General features: G+C 38.8%; 1 long non-coding RNA gene across 1 annotated transcript in view; it reads left to right on the top strand.

The window, feature by feature from the left end:
• LOC137477592 (uncharacterized) overlaps window positions 1–12,737 on the top strand; it is a 105,709-nt gene extending 92,972 nt beyond the window's left edge. The window contains exons 2-3 of the long non-coding RNA XR_011001074.1: window positions 11,650–11,741; window positions 12,609–12,737. This is a non-coding gene — a long non-coding RNA (uncharacterized lncRNA). The remainder of the gene's footprint in view (window positions 1–11,649; window positions 11,742–12,608) is intronic.
• The last annotated feature ends 397 nt before the right edge of the window (window positions 12,738–13,134 follow it).

The raw sequence follows: 13,134 nt of genomic DNA, 5'->3' as shown, positions 1-13,134 counted from the left end.
AGTACTATGTTACTTAGAGAAGAAATTAAAAAGGGCAAGGGTACAAGTAAACCTGATGGAGTTTGCAGAGTGGACAAAGCTATATTTAAAACCATATGGAAATACTGTCATAGCCATAAAATATGCATGTCTGACTGAAGCTAGAAAATGCATTTAATGAGGAAGAGAATATAGCTTAAAATAAATGTGAAGTGGATATAACCATGAGGTGGTATGACATAAATTGAAGCAGGTTGAACTGAGTGGCAGAGCTGAGCTGCTAACAGCAGATGAACAGGATTTGCTGGGCTACACGTGAGAGTGCCATAATGAGGACAGGAGCTGGGAGAGGAAGGATAATTCTTCCATTAGTCCTTTGTAAAATGGGGATCAGCTGCAAAGATTGAAATTGGGATAAATTTTGAAAGAACAAGGGATCTTTTAGGTTTAAGCTGGACTCTGCAGTATTGTGGTCTTAGCAGGGTGTAAACTCTGGCCTTCAACTTTAGTTTACAACTCTGTCTGACTAGCATGTGATTTTTTTCTCACTGACTGTGGAGCACAGGAAGATGCTCCCTGTTTACTGTACTATGCCAGTGCTAACTGCTGTTTTCTGGTTCCTGGCTGTGGATGAGTTCAGTTATACACCCCCAAGGAGGACAGTGCTTGTTTAACCCCTGATGTGTCTGCTGCAGCATCCCCCTCCTCACGAGCTGGGTGGGTCCCCTCTTTCTGCCTGTGCCAGGGCCATTGCTGAGCAGCAGCCAGGTAAGGTGCTCTCTGCTGGAGCTGCACCTGGGGTTTGTGACTCTCCAGTAGCTTCTGATCTACAGGAGGAGCCCAATGTGGGCATCAGGGCTATTCCAGACACCTTCTCTGCTCCCAGCCCTGGCCTGCCTCTGCCATTGGTTATTGCCTGTGACACACAAACTTTTCCCTTTTATTGCAGTGTATTTTTGATGGCAAATGTTTGTGTACTCCCTCCCTTGCCATAAAACTGAAGTGCTTTGTTCCAACAACTGCTAGGGAAAAAGGCAGAAAAAAAAAAGGCAGTTTCTACTATCACCTGTTCTGTTTGTAGATACTCATCTCCCACAGCGTGTCCTAACTCCTCTCCACTCACACTGTCTGATTTGCCTCATGAGATAACTGGGGCTGGTGTGGTTATGCAGCAGCACAGTAAACTATTTATCCCATGAGCACAGAGGGATCCTGATGTCTCCCAGGTTTTCCCAGTAGATTTAATCTGAGAGGACTGGGCCATCTCTTCCTGCACTTGTCCACCTGTGTCAGCCAGCTGGTGCAGGGGAGCACCCTGCATGTGATGGGTTTGTTGTCCTTATTTTCTCTGAGTGTCAAGGCACTGAAATCTCACCATAGTTTAAAATGTTTTACTGCAGTCAGTGCACTTTATTGTCTCACTTGTAAGGGCCAGTGAGGTGGAACACATTAATTGGCACTAGTTAGGATGCAGGGGACTCCTCAATTGTTGAAGGTTTAAAAAATAATTCCATGACTTACAGGTTTTTTTCAAACCATCAATGAGCTTTAAAAGGGGCCATTCCAAGTATAAAGTAATACTGGGAGAGGAGGAGAAAAAGATGTTAAAAAAAAAAAGACGGAAATTGTTTTTCAGTTCTGTTCATTGCACAGTTACCAAAATCAATGTGTCTGCAAATGTTACTTGTCTCATAAACCATTAGGTCACAAACCTGCACAATGTCAATGTGTTGTCACTAGCCTATTAAATTAAATTACTAACCAAGGTAATACTCAACAGCACATTTCGCAAGGAACAGTGTTTTAATGTATTGAGGATGCCTATTAAGCACAGCAGTCAGCTAGTATGATTTGAAATCTTTTAGGTGGAAGAAATACTAGAAGGAGATAAAGATAGAGTGGAAAAAAGCCATCTAGTCACTAGGGATATAATACACCAAAATACTGGGCTGCCATAATGACAGATGTTCTACTAAATCCCTGCCCAGTAATTATCAAAGATGGGTTGGGTGGGTCATACTTGGATTTGGCACCTTCAGACACAAGGGGGTCGGTAGACTTATAGATAACTGTCTCTGTTGAGCTGTGGGGAAAAATGAAAGGTAAACTCTGAACCTTATTTTTACTAAATATTCCCTGCAACTATATTTATAAAAGGCAGGGACAGGCTGTCACCTCCTGAAAAAAACAGTGAAATATGCTGATTTACACCCATTCCACAGAAAATTTATGATTAGGGCACTTGGGTTGTTGCCCTGTGCATTAAAGCCTAAAGATGGCTCTTGCAGTCCCACATTATGTTTGGCATAAGGAACTGAAAGCCCAGCCCTACTGGCCAAAATTCAGCCAAATAATGGTGTAAAAGGGTTGTACAGTCAGTACATCAGCCATGACCATTGCCACGTTTTATGCCATTAAGGGTGAATTTCTGTGGGTGTGTTTATCTCCCCCAAGGAACACATGGAAGTCAAATGGCAAAATTTGATCCCTCTCAAGCTGCAGGGGCAAGAACATGTCAGGAGACAAAGGCAATGAAGGAAAAGATTATTTTTGAGTAACAGAACCTCATGTGTTACCATTTTCAGTTGTTTGGAAGAGGAAAGGCACCCTAAGAAGGAGTTTATGTGGGGTCACAGTCTGAGATCTGATGGAGAATTAGCTGAAACAGATATGGAATTGAATGTAGTATACTTTGTAAACATGAAATACACATTTTTATTTATTTGTTTAATATACAATTCAAAATAGTATCTAGCAATAGAATTCCCAGTGTAACCTCCACTTTTTGGTGTGCTTTGAATGTAAGAGTATATGCAACTATTGAAATATGGATAACTCCTGTTTTTACAGGAGACTATAATCTTATTCTCTAACACTTATACTGTTATATAATGCTAATGACTGTGATTAGGCTCTGACTCTTACAGCTTGAGATCATCTTTGTTTTTATCAGGTATTTTATGGTCATTTTAAATTATGGCATAAAACATCTAGTGTTTTGTAAAGAAAAAAGAAGTGTCTATCTGAAAGACATCAATTATATGGAAGTTCAAGCCACTTCTTGTTAGGACATATTTTACTATTTGTTTTGCTAAATTTACTGGTGAGGCAGCATTTTTTTCCCAGCATCATCACCAAGCAAAGCCATGTTCATGCAGCACCTTTTCTTTGGGTAAGAACAGGACAAGAAATCCTCTATAAAATGGCAAACACTGTAAGGTTTTGGTAAGTGGGTTTAGTCTGCATAGTCACGTAAAATTCTGGCCCTAGCGAAGTATACAGGAATTTTGTGGTAAACTTAAAAAAAATGGCGTAGCCATAAAAACTCATCATAAGCTGATTTTATTTATTGTGCTGGTTCCAACAGAAAGCAATTAATGTCTGTTTGCTGCTTTATTCTTATGGTGAAGATTCTTTGTTGAGCCCATGTGTTTGGGAGCCCTATTTCACATTTTCCTTCATTGCCACTTCAAAGATGATTGTATTTTTTCCACATTTTTCTGTCCTCCTGTTTGCCAGCTGCATTGATTTTCATAGTCAAGACATATTTCCTGCTTTATAATAGATTCCTGTCTCCTTCTCCCACCTCTTAATCGATGTTTTTAATACTTCAAGAAGTCGTCAGTAAGAATGGCTGTAAAATTTAGTCACTTCATTGACAGTTGATTTTGCTTGATGCTGAAAGCCATTTGCACTCAAAGTTTCTGTCAGGTAATGTATTTTTTTTTTTTTTTGACTGGAATTCAATGAGTTCAGTCTAAGGTAATTTAATTTCTGTAATTTCACTTGAGATTGAACTTGTAAAACTGCTAACATAAGTGCATTAAAAGTCTGGTTTTGAAAGATGTGTACTTAGTTCATTGTTGCAAAATATATTCACAATTTTACTGATCACAGGGCAAGAGCCACATGATTTGAGAGTGGGCACCACTCCTGTGTGTTGCTCATCTCTGTCAGCCACTGGCACTGTATTTCCAGCATTGTTTACTATATTTTTAAAATACAGCAGTGTGAAAGCTGTAGGTTTAGGCAGAAAACAATTATTTTGGGTTTTTTTTTTTAGTAGAGCTCAAGAAATTAGACATTTAGGTGTCCTTAAGCAGTCTCAAGGACGGCATTTATCTTGAAGGGATCATACCAGAGATGAGGTGTGGACTGTTGTCTGCCAGGTAGGTAACACTGGATTACAACTAAAAATACTGCGATCAGTTGAAAAGCTGAATTGAATATTTACTGTATATTATTGCAAATCTTTCCACGGAGCACTTTCTTGCATTAATTATAGGCATAAATCAGTTCAGTCTGGATGGTTTAATTTTTTTTTAATAGAAGGAGGAAGACAGGAAGAATTTAATCATCAATCAAAGAGCTGAGTATGTCAAAGTTTTCATTCATGTGCATGGTAAACATTCATTGCCATGTGTGGCTTAATGTAATCATAATAAGAACAGCATGTAACATTATAATATGCTTAGATTATAATTTAATATACTTCCATTATGTTGTAATTGCATATTACTATATGTAATTTAATTATGTTTGTTAAAATTTGTTATAATTCTTTGTCCTTATCTGTATACCTTGGGGAAGAGCTGAAAAACTGCTGCCCTGCTTAGCAACAGAAGAATGAATCTACATTTCTGACCAGTGGAAGAGGTAAATGCAGTTTAGTTTGTTGGCCTTTGCAATGAATTCTGAGATGGCAGGAAAACTTCCTTCTGCCTTCACTGGAATCAAAGCTGGGCAGCTTTATGGCTACTTTGGAATGTAACTTGTGGAGGACCACAGCTTTGGGCTGGTGGTTGTTTCCAGAACCCACCCTGAGGGTATGGGGAGAGCTGTGCTGGTTTGCGTGGACAAGCTGTGCCCGTTAGTGGGATTCTTTCAGGTTGACCATCACTGGTTGCTGCCCCTTTGGCTGGGTCTGGCCTTGGGCTCAATGTTTTTATGAAGTAATATATATCTATTTAAATCAGAAACTAAAGGGCCACCTCTGGTGACCTCGGGGTTGTTTGTTGATGAGAGTGCCCATCATAGCTTGTTTTGGGAGTCCATTATTGCCAGAGGTATTTGGAATGATTTCTAGGATATTGTCCCACACTAAATTGCTAATCCACAGGAGGAACAGCTTCTGCCTTACTGGTGCAGATGGGCAGAACGGGGTGTGAACAGAAATTTCCCTTTCACACACAGAAAAAAGAGACAATAAATGTCACCTTCCAGCCATACAGGAAATTTGTCTCTGACAGACACATCCAGCAAATGAGTTGATATGGATTTTAAAGACAAACATAAGGTTTTATGGAAGGATGATTACAAGGACTGTTTCTGTGTCTAAAGAAAAGCAGTGTGGTACACTGGAATGGTGGTCCTTTTGTTCAGCTCTGAGTGAGGCTTTCTTCCAACATGAAGTGCAGTCTTTTCCAGGAACTATTCTATCTCACTGACACATTGCACTTATAAATAGTGTTAGACTGGGTGTATGAACTAATCTTTGTTCAGGACTTCATTTGCAGGCCATGGCTTCTATTATATTTAAGTACTTCTCCTTGAAGCCCTAAATCAAGGACAGCCTTGGAAGTGGGCAGCTTGTATTAAATGTAATTACTTTAATCTGAAGCGTATGCTAAAGGTGAGACTTCTAAACAAGGGTAGCCACTAAATTAGAGTGGCTGCAGTTAAGAGCATGAATAGTAAAAGTACCTCTATTAAATAAGGGAAGTAACTACTCAGTGAGGGATTATAAATGAAGCTGTGTGAGGGCTGTGTATTATGCTATTTCCAAAACCAGAAATCACATCTCCATGTTTCCTCTCTTGTAAATGGACAAAAGGACACATAACATCTGTATTTGGATGAGGGTTCAAAGCCTAGTGAAGTTGAATGCAGTACTGTTACTTGTTTGTATGCCCTCATCTCTCATTAAGCATGAAAAGCTTTTAAAAGAGAATGCTTAGGTTTTTCAGTGGTAATGTTAGACTCAGGAGCACAAAGACAAGGATTACTTTTGCAATTACATTTTGAAATGTAGAAACATTTCTTTTTCTTTTTCTTTCTACCTATTTTTGACTCTGTCCATTTGTGGTCAGTTAAGTTAGTCTGTCCTCCCAATATTCAGGGGGTAGCTTATAGTTCTTCCAAGTTACCTTTTTCTCTTGGATTCTCTCTGTCATATCAGATTTCCTAACCTGCTCTATGCTGTGATGCTTTACCAGAACTCTGATCATTCCCTGGCTTTCATTCCCTCCAGATGCTTCTGAGAATTTATTTTACTTATTAAGTTCCAAACTTTCTATTTCTGTTTTGGGAGATGAGTGAGTGTAGTACTTAATGACTCCTTTCTATCAGATGACAGAAGTTTTCACCAAGCATTGCAGACAATATTCAGGCAACAGTCCCCCCAGATTGCAGACATGAACTGCAGGAACTAGAGGATATTAATGTCTTGTCTCGTGCATAATCAAAGAAAAAAAATATTTCCAAAAGTCCAAAAGGCTGGATAAATAAACTATCTCTTTTAATGGAATGCTCACTTGTTAGTAGGCATGATGGGAAAATAGTGTTCTTTCTGGGATAGACTAGCACCAGAAAACAAAGAATCCAGCCCTGTTTTCTGTGTTGACAGTTAAAACTAACTTCAGGTGAAAAAATAGTTGAAATAGGCTGAGTCTTCTTTGTGTGGTAAAGGAAGCAGATAAAAGCAGTTTCATGCAGGGAACAGATCAGGTAAATACCATCTTTACAGTATTTATGCTTTTTGAGTAACTGGAGCAATTTCCCTTTCAGTTTTTAAGAAACCATTTTCAGATCTAATACTGACTCAGTCACCTCCGTGGAATATTTTTCAGCATTCACAAGTCCTCTTAAGGGGCTTATTTTCTTCACTGTTGTTTTCCTCACCTCACACATCAGCTCTTCTCTGTCACAGTTTTTCAGACAGTCTGTCAGCATGCAGACTGCTGTATCAGAGGCTTGCTTTCTGTAACTGTTGTGTGGGAGAGACTGAGCAAAGGGAAGAGAGTTCTTTGGACTCTCTCTGTATTAGAGTGCACCTTGAGAATTTTGCTTCAAAGCCTGACACAGTGTAGGCTATTTTTGAGCAATTCCTTACTCTCATTTTTGTTATAAATTAAATATCCTGTGCAAAGTAAGTGTTGTAAAAGAAAACAGAACCCCTCTTAATAGCCACTTTAAAATACAGTGACATAACCCATAGTGGGGCTCATCCACAGTATTAACTTCATATGCATTGGAATATGTAAGGATCATAAGCTCTGTGTGTCAATTCTAACCCCACTGCTAAAACTGAAGACAACTTTTAAACCCAGAAGAACAATTTTAACTTCACCATAAAATTACTACTTTAAATTTTCCATGGCATGATGCATCCAACTCTTCAATGACATTTTTTTCCTCTTTTTTCTTTTTTTTTTTTCCTGGAGCATTGTTTTTCTTACAGAAGTTACAAAACGTATCAGCTAACCAGCCAGCTGGTCTGTTGTTCTGTAAAATACTTGCTTTTGCTTTCACAATGGTTATTCAGAGGATGTTTTAGAGGCTGAAGCCAGGAATTTATTCTTGCATGTCAGTTTAGGGAAGCACAATTTGCACAGAATGCTGGAGTACACTTATTTGTCAACTGGTTCTTTTTCTTTGGCAGAAAGTTGATAGCTGGTATTCCAGCAGTTCTTCTTTCCAAGATTTATGATTCATCCTTGGTTTTCAAAGAGTTTTGCTTTGCATTAAATAACAAAGTAACTGCTACACCAGAAACCAGTGACAAAAATCACAATTAGAAAATGAACAGCACTTACAAAAGCTAGAAAATGAAGAGTTAAAGTTGAATCTTGCTTAGCAAATTTGGAGGTGAGGGAAATGTCTAGAAAGTTTAGATGGAATTATGGATTTTAATATGAGAAGGGCCCCCAAGTAGTCTTTTTTTCTGGCAGCTGGAAAAATTAGGAATTTATATTTTGAATAATAGTTTTTCTTAGATGTTTGTTTCACTGCTATGCATGCTCACAAGCACTCTGACCTAGGCCACTGGGAATCTCTCTGCCATCTCAGATCCATTCCAGCTGGACCAGAGACTAATTCCAGCCACTTGCTCAATCTGCAGTAGGTATGGTTTGTGAATGCAAATGGGTTCATTTCAGATACAGTTTTTAATGCTTTCCCTCAGATAGGGTGAAAACCTCCAAATCAACACTTAGTACATGATGATGACAATAGACAGTAACTCTTTCAAACACTTATCACAATTATTAGCAGGTTTACTGTAATAAAGTTTTCCTAATATTTTGACACTTAATGCAGAGCCAATCTGATCATATGCACACAGGTCTGTGCACTCATTGCACTTCCAGAGTGCACATGGAGGTCTGGAACCTGTGATGGATGCCTTTGGATGCACCAAGCTGGCATATTTGGGGTCTTGGTCCAGAGCAGAAGCATTTGTTCGTAATATTGGTAATCCCATCTGCCTGAACTAATGTATGGCCTGCTTGAACTGGCCTAAGAACTTGAGCCACTGTCTTATAAGTTCTGAAGTAATGGTTTTAACTTGGTATGGGAGTATTTTGTTGAGCCTCTTAGATTTTTAGTTAAAGGAATCAGGAAGCAAGATACTTCTCTCTGAAATTTACTTGGCCATCAGCTGAAATCTCACATCTTCAATGGGAAAACTTAGATTAACAAGCAGTGTGCAAGGTCAGGTTAAGAATGCTGTTAAATGACTGACTCCTCAATGTGGGGATGTTGTCTCAGCACAAAAGGAGCCAGAACTCCTGTGGCAACTCCTGGGGTCTTTCACCAGCTGCTTGTGACTGATGGCTGTTTGCAGGATGTAGCTGCACCTGCCTCTGCACTCTTACTTAAAAATTAACTTTGTCAGGAAACAAGATCCACCAAAATGGATGAGAGGGAAGGATCCCATCTTTGTCTTTCTGCAGGTTTTCTAGTTCATAACAATAAAATAAATTCTTTAGACTGCAGCTTCTTCAGCTCCTCCAAACAACAGGCATGTCTTTAATTCAAGTGTTGCTGGCAGTTACATGATCCACATTAGAGGTGAACTGTGAAATGTTCTCAAGGCTTATCTCAGGGTGACATCCAAGGAAATAAGCCTGGAGCTGCATGCAAGCTTGCCTTCCTAGCTGTTCCACTGCTTTAACAAAAATCAGAAAAATTCTGGCCTTGGGAATAAACATGAATCTGAAATCCAGAGCTATCAATATAATTTATTAGAATGATTCTTTTTTTTTTAATTTGGAGTTACATATCTATGTCTTAGTCTTTTTTTTTTTTTTTTTTAACCCCATGCACTCCTGACTTCTCTGTGCCTTGGGTGCAGTACTGGGACAGTCTCAGACCCCACAGAGTCTGACCCCTGCTCAGTTTTCTGCAATTCCGTGTCATGCTAGATGATAGCCTCAGTACTGGAATGTAATGGAAAAGCAACATCTAAACAGTGCCTACTGCACTGCATTTTGTAGAGGGAAGTAAAATCTCTCTTGAAATTAGTAACAGGTTTTGCCTCTTTACTCTTGTACTTCCTTACCCTACAAATTAAATTCCTTTGGCTTTTCTGAATTTTGGCTTATTAAAAGAAAAAAAGACACTCTGCACATTTTCCCGTGCTCTGTTTCATGTTCTTTAAGAACAAATATAATTAGTATTAAAAAGAGGAATTCCTCAAGCTCAAGCCATTACCCAAAATAATTTCATTTAAGCTGAGTAGCTCAGCCTCATCTAAGAAATACTTTGTAGGAATTTTTTTGCTTCTGTTTAGTAAGATAAGAAAACTGGCAATAAAACAGCTAGTGCTAAAAAGAGGTGAGGAGAAGGATCCAGCTGATAACTGTCTGAATTAATTGAATTATTCCACTGAGAACCATTTCAATGTAGGTCATTACAAGGGAGAGAGTCTGAAGCTTCCCTCTAAACTCCTGATACAAGGCCAGCTGACACCAGGGATTAGATTCCTGTTTATTTTAAATGGGAGTTAAACCCGAGCTGCTGCTGCAGGCTGTAAAGGCTGACACCCACAAAGGCACTTTGACTCAGCAACACCCAGCTCTAAATCACCCCAGCATTTGCAAGTGGCCCAGCAGAGCTGGATCCACAAGGCTGGGGGCAACCATTCTGTGCAGCTCTAACAAAATCACTTTGGGACTATTAGGCACGAAGCTGCACATCCAAAGACATTTGGATGCCTCAGGGGTTTGTCTGGGTCCTCTGTGGTCTCCTGTTAACACTCAGGAAATTGAAAAACATGCAGGTGCCTTTGAAGAGTTTAAGCCTCCAGCCTTAACCTGCCAGCTTTAATAGAACTAATATTTTACCAGCCACTGAAACAAGACTGAGACCTGATGGCTGTGTTCTCCTGCTTGATTACTGGGATGAAAGAACATCCTCAGTTCCAGATATATTAATTGCCTTTGGAGCCTGCAATTATATAGCAACTTATAGTGGGAGATTTCCAGGCCTGTGACCTGAAAGATATTACTTGTCTTATCAGTAAAATTGAATCAGCATCTATTTCAAGTCATGCTACTGCATCTTTTCCTCCCAGTCTGGAGCTGTGTAACAGTAGAATCCCCCATCCAAATTTTATAGAAAAGCCTGTGCTTGAGAGGCCTGGAACACTTGTGATCCCTGAAATGGTTTACAGATTAATATTTTATACTGTTAATATTGTAATGTTTGCATTCTTTAATTTTTTTTGCATATTTTTGGGGCACTGACTTTCCCAGGAAAATCTGGGGTTTGACTATTGGGAAATAATTAAAAGAAACCCCTTGTGCTAAGTTTCAGAATTAGAAAACTTGATTTAAAAAACCGTGAAATTACATTTCAAGGTAATTCTTACTATGAGCAAGATGTCTCTTATAATGAAACTAGACCAAAGAGTTGTTGGAAAATGGATCCTGGTTCTCTTCCTGGAGTATCGCTGCACAGTTACCAAGATGTGTGCCTCATACATCAGTGCCATCTCTTTAGAGTTCCTGCTTCATTACAAATCTTGTATAATCACCAAAATCTGCAAGAGCATTTCAGATGAAAGCTTCAGGATTAATCATTCATTGTGAAGGAATGTCATAAAATGTTAGTTTATGAAAGATGTGTCATCTCTGGAGATGAGGAGGCTCCGGGAAGCTTTATGGTGACCTTTATATATATTTTAAGGGTTTATAAGAAAGACTGAAAAATACTTTTTACAGGTAGTGATAGGGCAAGGGGCGATGGTTTTAAACTGCAAAATGGGTAGACTTAAATTAGATTTTAGAAAAAAATTCTTTACTGTGAATGTGGTGAGGCACTGGAACAGCTTTCCTAGCGAAGTTGTGGATGCTCCATCCCTGGAAATGTTCAAGGCCAGGTTGGATGGGGCTCTGGTCTAGTGGAAGACGTCCCTGCCCATGGCTGGGGTTGGACCAGTAGAACTTTAAAAGTCGCTTCCAACCCAAAACATTTTATGATTTTATGGTATGTGTCCATATCCTGATAGAACTCCCTAGCTGTGCCAGTTGTCCCTTATTTGTGGCCAGTGTCCCAGTTTGTCTGTGGAGAGCTTGACTGTGTCACACTTGGACACTTGAAGCTGTTATTAGCAGTGGTTCTCAGGGTGAATGTACTGAGAGCTGGAGCCAGAGGTGTTTTCTCTTGTAGATCAATCTGTGGAAAAGGTCACTGGGGAAAGAGGAAAATGAGCTGTCTTTATAGCTGTTTTATTTACACTTCCCATTGAAGCATTAAGAAAGGTAAACAAAATCTTTTTATTTCAAAACTTTCAAAAATGAAAAGACCTTTGGCTTTGAAAACAACTACTCAGTAGCAGAAGGTTTAGCTGTGAATTTACTTGTTTTAGGTATTAATGGGATTTTTCCTGAAGTAAATGATAATGTGTTACAAGACACAGCACCAGAATCAGGATTACAATCAAAACTTCTCAGTCAGGGAAAGACTCATTTCAGCACAGTGTGGTTTATATTGTGGTTCTCAGAAATGCCCACGTTATTTAGGATTGTTTGGTGTCACTAGAAAGGGTGTTCCTAACGCAGCAGATGCTTCTAAATAAACAATGGAAACTTTTTTTCAAACTTCTAGCTGCTGAAAGAAAAAAATAGTGGCATATAAACATCAAATATACATAATTTTTTTTAAGTAAGAAACTTCACATTTACTTCTTTTGTTGTTTGTATTTTCTTTTTAAAATGCCTTTTTTTTTAAATTTCAAAATATCTACTCTTTTCATGTCAAACTTAGAGATCACATTTCTATTCCTCCAGTGATCAGTTCACATAATTTAACATATTCAAAGTAAATCTATGTGGAAAATATTGCCTTTTTCTTAAATTTTCTTCTTTTTACTCTTAGAAGTTCCAGCCTAATAATCAGTTCAGTATTTATGTGATGTCAATACATGGGAGCATCTCTGCCTATTTTTGGCATGTATTGCTCAATGTTTTTTGCTGTTCTTAATTTAAAATTTTGATTTTTGATGTGAGAGAGGACATTTAGTGTAACTGATTTGCCACAGGATGCTTTAGTCAAAATCTATATTATAATAAGATACATAAAGCATCCCAGAGAGCCCTCCTCTCCACCTTCCTTTCCTCTTTTCACAGCACCTCTTCAGTTTTGGCATCTCTCACTCTGGGACCCGTGTACTGCTGGCACACAGCAAACTTGGACTTGTATTGACAGGCTTGTTGTGCTTTGCCAGTCAAAACTTATTAAAATTGTGTGAGATTTCATGTAGTTGACTTGTTTCTCTTTTGGACACAGTTATGTATTCTGCAATAAATAGGAAGCAATGCATCATGAAAATTTGTCTGTGTTTAATCTCTCTGGTGTTGTAATGATAACTCCAGGTTGCTGGAAGAAACAGAGCCCCGTCCTTTTGGCAAACAAGTTTTATAAATGAGGTTATGTTTCTTTGTCTCATTATTTCCTTACTGGAGCAAAATAAAGGCATAAATTAGGGTATGGGGGAAATAGTAGATTTATTATGATTTATCTTGTGCCTTTGGGTCTCTTCTTTCTTTTGGCAGGTGGACAGAAATGAATTGAGTAGCAGAGTCAGTAAGAAAAATAGGCTTATTGGGGGAAGGGCTGGAGTGATCTTGGTTCTCCCTCACAGCAGAATTCTCA

Source organism: Anomalospiza imberbis, chromosome 7 (assembly GCF_031753505.1).
Source record: "Anomalospiza imberbis isolate Cuckoo-Finch-1a 21T00152 chromosome 7, ASM3175350v1, whole genome shotgun sequence".
Taxonomy (NCBI): Eukaryota; Metazoa; Chordata; class Aves; order Passeriformes; family Viduidae; genus Anomalospiza; species Anomalospiza imberbis.
Note: the sequence above shows the minus strand (reverse complement) of the source record. Positions and strands in the feature narration are given on the sequence as shown.